We start from the raw sequence: 6,571 nt of genomic DNA, 5'->3' as shown, positions 1-6,571 counted from the left end.
CTTGGTTCTCAAAACCATTGCTGTCTCTTCCTCCAATTCTCCTTCCTCTAGAGTCCTCTAGGATCCTCTTAGTGTCCAGCTATTTTTTTTGCTCCAAAATCTTGTGGCTGTTGTTTTACTTTTGTTTGCTTTTTGTCTGATGGCATGTTGAACTTAACCATTACTGCTCCTGACTTGCTCAGTCCAATGTAAACATTAATAAAACAACTCTCTTTCTCTGCCTGTACATTACTGATTTTCTCCGGCTTCTCTTTTCTGTCATGTTGTGTGCACATATGTGGCATGAGCTAGCTGTGTTAGACTTCATTATGCTTATTACCTGTTCTTTTTAATGATGCCAAAAGGGGAAACCATGTTAGGGGTAATAGGGTAATATGCTTTGTGTATAACTGAGGGAAAATCACAAAGGAGGAAGATCTGAGATTAAGGGGGAACTTCGTGTAATTCTGGCATCTCATCTGGTTATTTTTGCTCTAAACAAATATTGTCCATGCCTAAGTTTGTCATCATCAAAAAGGGAAAATTGATGGGTTTTCAATGTCTTGGCATTATGCTTCTTATGTTTTGATGATCTAACAAACCTGTCGTGAATAACCAGTTAGAGAACCTTGATATACATTTCTTGTGAACTGGTTGAAGTCTGAAAATCAGCAAATGAATGAACAACCATAGGGAGGAACACAACAGAGACCTAGTGACCTGGTCCTTTAGGGTTCTCCGACACAAGCACAAGTCAGTGACTGTACGCAATCAATATAAAGGGAAACACAACAGGGACATGTTCCCTTAGGGCTCTCTGATAGAAGTACAAGACAAGTACACAGCTGAAACATAGCAGAAGAAAGTGACCATCTAGCAACTATCACAGAAGAGGAACACAACTAGGACCTATTCCGTTGGTGTGTCCTGACAGAAGTACAAAGCCCACTATCCAGCTGGAACACAACTGTCCAGAAGTGCCTGTGCAGACAATACAACAGTCACTTTTCATTGGGAAGAAGCGTACACCAAGAGTTGACATCGCTATCCATTGTGCTATCTTTTTTGATAAAACAACCTGGTGTAAGGCAAACCATTCTTTGTGCATTTAGTGATATTCTCTTAAGAAACAAAAATATTCATCCAGCATTGAAGTCACTGGTGTGTCAAGAACAAGAAGACAAATCCACTAAGGATCAGTTTCTAAATGAGTTTATTTACATCCGTAGTTGAGTTGTAATCTTGTTATTTGTTCGTCATTGTAATTCTTGGTTTGCTTTCTTTGAAGCGTGTCTTAGGAACAAACCAAAGTTCGTAAACTTCTGAGTTTATGTTGTCACTAGGGATAGTCATAAGTTTAAAGCCTTTGCAACTAGGATAGTTATAGAGTGGCTTGTGGTGGTTGCATCACAAGTTAGTTTGAAGTCTTTGCAATAGGGTTTTTGCAAAGTGGCTTGTAATATGGAGATTGCAAGTTAGTAGAGTTAAAATCCTACAAGAGTAGGTCATGATTTTTTGATACCCTTGTGTGGGATTTTTCCACGTAGAAAATATCTTGCCTTCTTTACGTTCAGTCTTTACTGCATTCTAAGCATCATCTCATAGAGGACCAGGTACTCTATAGTTTGGTGGACTCATATAAACTAACACATTTTTATTCAAATAAGAGAAAACAATAGGGCTAAGTGTAAAACTTGTGGCAAAGAGTTCGCTTTTAAATATGTTGGAGGTCGGGGGGGGAGGGGGGGTGGGGAACGAGAAGTTTGAGGAGACACATAATGCTACACCCTGAAGATAAAGTTAAATTTCTTTGTTCAAACCGTAAAAGTAGACTTAAAGAATATTTTAAAAGATGCGATGAATTTGGCCTAAAAGAAAGAAATGTTCCTAAACCTTGTCCAACTAGATGGAATTACATGTATGAAAGTTTAGTTGTTGCATATGAATATAGAAACCCCATAAACTCAATGTTTAATGCTCATGTAAGTGATGATGATGAGCATCTTACAAATGCGAATTGGGCTAATGTTAAAATGCTTGTAGATTTTTTTGAAAAATTTCATATTACTACAAATGAATTTTTTGGGCAATATTATCCTACTATTTCTAAATGTTTAGTTTATATTGCAGAACTTGCAAATTTGTTTGCTTACTTTTCAGAGGGTGGGGAAATTTATGAACAAGTTGTTGGTGCTATGAGAAAGAAGTTTAAAAAATATTTTTTCTCTATTCCCCCTATTTATGGTGTTGCTGCCTTGTTAAATCCTACTATGAAATTAGGAGGTCTTCAATTTTGGTATCAAACTATTTATAATGGTTTAGCACTGGAAGATGAGGAGTTGCCTACACTTTCGGAAGCACAAGCCTCAAATTAAAATAAATGCTCAAACTATTTATAGTTCTTATCAAATTGCAATAGATCATGCTAGACCAAATGTTCCAAATCCTTCTTCTTCTAGTTCTCAATCATCTAAAAGAATTGCGGGAGTAAGAGCACTTACTGCTTGGGCCGGGTTCAGGGGTTCTCAAGGTTCTAGTTCTAGTTATTGTTCACAACTAAATGAGCTTAAAATTTATTTGTCAAAGGAAATTGAGGAAGTGAATCCCGACAACTCCTTTAATATTTTGGAATGGTGGAAGGACAAAGAAAAACACTTTCCGATTCTTTCAAGGATGGCCCAAGATATTTTGACCATTCAAGCTTCAACAGTGGCATCAGAGAGTGCTTTCAGTCAAGCAAGACTTCAACTTGGTGATTATAGAGCGTCTATGAGGGAGAGCTTGGAAAAATCAGTACTTTTCAGAGATTGGATCCATTCGAAACGAAGAAATTTTGGATTTGCTAAATCACAACTAGAGGTAGACGAAGCTAACGAAGAAATGCAAGCTGAACTTGCGGAGGATGCAGCTTCGCCCGGAAGTGGTGATGAACAAGCTTCTTCGCCACCATCAACGGAAATTCCTCCGAACCTGGAAGGATTTATGAAATTTGTAAGAGATACCATATAAAATTAATATGTAACTTGTATTTGGCACATCTTGATTAGTTTCTTTTTCTTCTCAATGGTGGTATTAGCACCTTGTTGCGCTCATTCCATTGGGGGAGGAAGACTAAGAAAAATATTGTCATGTTTTGTTAATGCTATAATAAAATTATAACGCATTACTTTGAATATCTCTTTACAATATTTTTGTGTCTAAATTTGAATTCACAATTCTATTATAATTTTTACAAAGAATTGCCATAGATAACAATTTTTTTTAAAAAAAAATTAAAATTAACCGTTGGGCCCACTTAGGCCCGGGACCAACCCACTTAGCCCAGGACCATTAGTTCGTTGTCTCGGTCCCATACTAGTTCCTACCAAGAGCCCATGAAGCCCGGGACCACTTAGGACCGGCCCATGAAGCCCGGGCCCCCTTAGGACCGGCCTACACGGCCCGTTTAGGCCAGAGACCGGCCCATATTACACCCTTAGAATCACCATACACAGATATTCCCAAACTTGGAATCCCAAACGGACATCGATAACATAAAAATACATCTCCACCCCAAATTCATGAAATTCTTCCAAAATGCTAACTTCCACAATAGGCGCCAAAACACTCCCGGGTCATCCAAAACTTGATCCAAACATACGCCCATGTCCGAAATCACCATATGAACCTGTTGGAACCTTTAAATCCCGATTCCGAGGTCTTTTGCTAACAAATCCAACCTTAGTCAATTCTTCCAACTTAAAGCTTTCGAAATGAGAATTTTCTTTCCAAATCAACTGCGAACATCCCGAAATTCAATTTCGACCACGCGTACAAGTCATAATACCTAAAGAGAAGCTTCTCATGACCTCAAACCGCCGAACGACGCGCTAGATCTAAAAACGACCAGTTGGGTCATTACACTGACATTTGTAAATGCTAATTTGCTATATAGTGTAAATAAGTAAAGAACTTATAGCTAAAATTTTATTCATACTTGAAAGGAAATTAAATGAGTATTCAATAAACCACGCGGGATTTGTTCAAACTCAAAATTCCACCACTTGTAATTTGACAACAATTGTAAAAGTATCCTAAAAGTGAAGTTCGATGCATTCTATTCTTTTTCAAATTTGGATTAGACTGCTTAATAGCCGTATCAGGTAAAAAAAAAAGGTTAGTATCATTCTGTCAATCTCTTTATTTATGTTAGAATTAGTATAATATAAATATTAGAATAATTATTAACATAAAAGGTATTGCAGTCATGCTATGTAGATCCAATAAACAATTGTATAAGGTAAAAACTTAATGATCTTTAAAGTCACAAATAATCGGACTTCCTACACAAACCAAATAGGAAAAGATCTATTAATCATAATTTTATTTAATTTCAAACTCATAAATATTAGAAAAGTAATTTAATGACTATTTTGTTCGGTGTGAACTCTATTTTAAGAGGGTAAAAAAATAAACGATATTTCGCTAAGGGTCTTCCTGCTTTTAACATAATATAGATAAGCCAAAGGTCATATAAGAAAACCCATCTATGAGTTACCTGGCAATGCCTAAATTTTCTGTTGGGAATAAACCCCCTGCAGAAATAATATTCATGGTAATAAAAGCGGAATAATAACGGAGCACCGAGATACAGTAATTAACAACAATAAAAGAGTGACAGCGACACAAAAAGTTTTACGTGAAAAACCACGACCATGAGACGAGTAACTGATATCACTATAGCAAGAAATTTTACACTTTGCAGGTCCGAGTAAAACATTCCAAAGACCACTACAATACTCAAAAGAAATAACTATCTTTTGATATCCCACTCACTACAATATCGCTCACTCTTTATTTTTCTCACAGACTATTTTCTTATACCCTATCTGTGATGCCTCACTCTTTATTTCTCTCTTTGTTGGTGTGTAGAAATGAGAGCCGAAACTCTCCTTTTATAGCCGAAGCCTCACTCTCTGAGCCTGCTATATTTGACAATTTGCACACATTTTTCCTTCTTTTTCTTCAATGTCAACAATCCGACAATGTTGGCTGCCAAACCAAAGAAATTCTTAGCCAAATAGTTTCCTTAGGCACATGCCTATTACTTTGGAATTTGAATGAGATAGACCCCATCAATATCCCGCTACAGTCTCATTCATCTAGAGGAGGTAGCACTGCATTCTAGTTTGAGTGCATGTCGACAAGTTCTTTTCATAGCTCGAACTTGTCTCTTGGTATCACCTTGGTCAGCATATCCGAAGGATTATTACTTGTATGGATCTTCTTGACATGTATGAATCCATCCTCTATTTTTTCTCGAATACAGTTATATCTCACGTCGATATGCTTCGTCCTTGCACGATACATGGTATTTTTGCTCAAGTCTATTGCACTTTGACTGTCACAATAGACCACATACTCGTTTTGATGTAGTCCAAGATCTTGAAGGAACTGTTTCCGCCAAACCATCTCCTTGCCAGCTTCAGTAGCGGCAATATACTTTGCTTCAGTTATAGAGAGTGCAACACACTTCTGCTATTAATTACAAGTTTCAGTGATGAAAAATAATATATTACATTTGGTGTAGGGTCTCAAGGAATAAATTAAAGGGATTCAAGAAGCAATACTAGTCAAAAGTAGATCAAAGGAAGAAATCAACGATCAGCAACACAAGAGGAAGAAGTAGCGGAGATCCGGCAAGAACAATCAATCACTGATTGACGGAAGCTAACAATGAGAGGAATTCACGATGAAAAAGGAAGAAACATCGGAGATCTGGCAAGGATAATCAATTAACGACTGATAGAAGCTATTACTGAAAGATCCCAAATCAAAGGGAAACACAATCACTGAAAATCAATGAAGCCAAAAATCAAGGGATCCAGCAGATATGACTCAAGTACCACAGAGATATGGCCAACCGATGGAAAGCTCGCCAAGACCATAAATCAAGGAAGAATAATGGGAACTTACCATATTCTTGGAAAGAATCAATCTATGAATTATTTCAAGAATCAACTCCCTTGGGTTTGCAATCTATCAAGATTCTTGAAGGCCTCATGGAAAGTATATATACAAATGTTCCGGACGTGAAAAGGAAATACTTTGAACGAACCATCTACCCTCTTTTTGTTGTACTCCAAACAAGCGTTGTAACTTGTTGTGTAATTAGTGAGAGAAGAAAAAGAGATAAACACTAGTGAGGCATTGTATCAAGAAAAAAAGAAGACATAGAGACTATGTTATTGGTGTAAAGCCACACCATTCATTCTGTACTCAAGAAACATCTATCACTGAAAGAACACACCCTTGCAACTGAAAGGGACTAGACTAGGATTCCCATTGAATCAAAACCAGTATAAAAATTTTGGTGTCTATATTTCCTGCATTTTATTTCTGTATTTAATATTATCCTGTTCTTATTTCTAGTCGACTAATTGGTAAACTAGTCAACTACTTATAAAAGTTTTTAAAAATAAGCAATTCACCCCCTCCTTGTACTTTCAATTGGTATCATAGTGTCACGACCCAAGTTCTCCCTGCGTGAACTGTCGTGACGACACCTAGTCTCTACGAATAGGTAAGCCTAATATTGCGGAAATGATATGGA

Source organism: Nicotiana tabacum, chromosome 6 (assembly GCF_000715075.1).
Source record: "Nicotiana tabacum cultivar K326 chromosome 6, ASM71507v2, whole genome shotgun sequence".
Lineage (NCBI taxonomy): Eukaryota > Viridiplantae > Streptophyta > Magnoliopsida > Solanales > Solanaceae > Nicotiana > Nicotiana tabacum.
The sequence above is the reverse complement of the archived record's forward strand: the minus strand, read 5'-3'. Positions refer to the sequence as shown.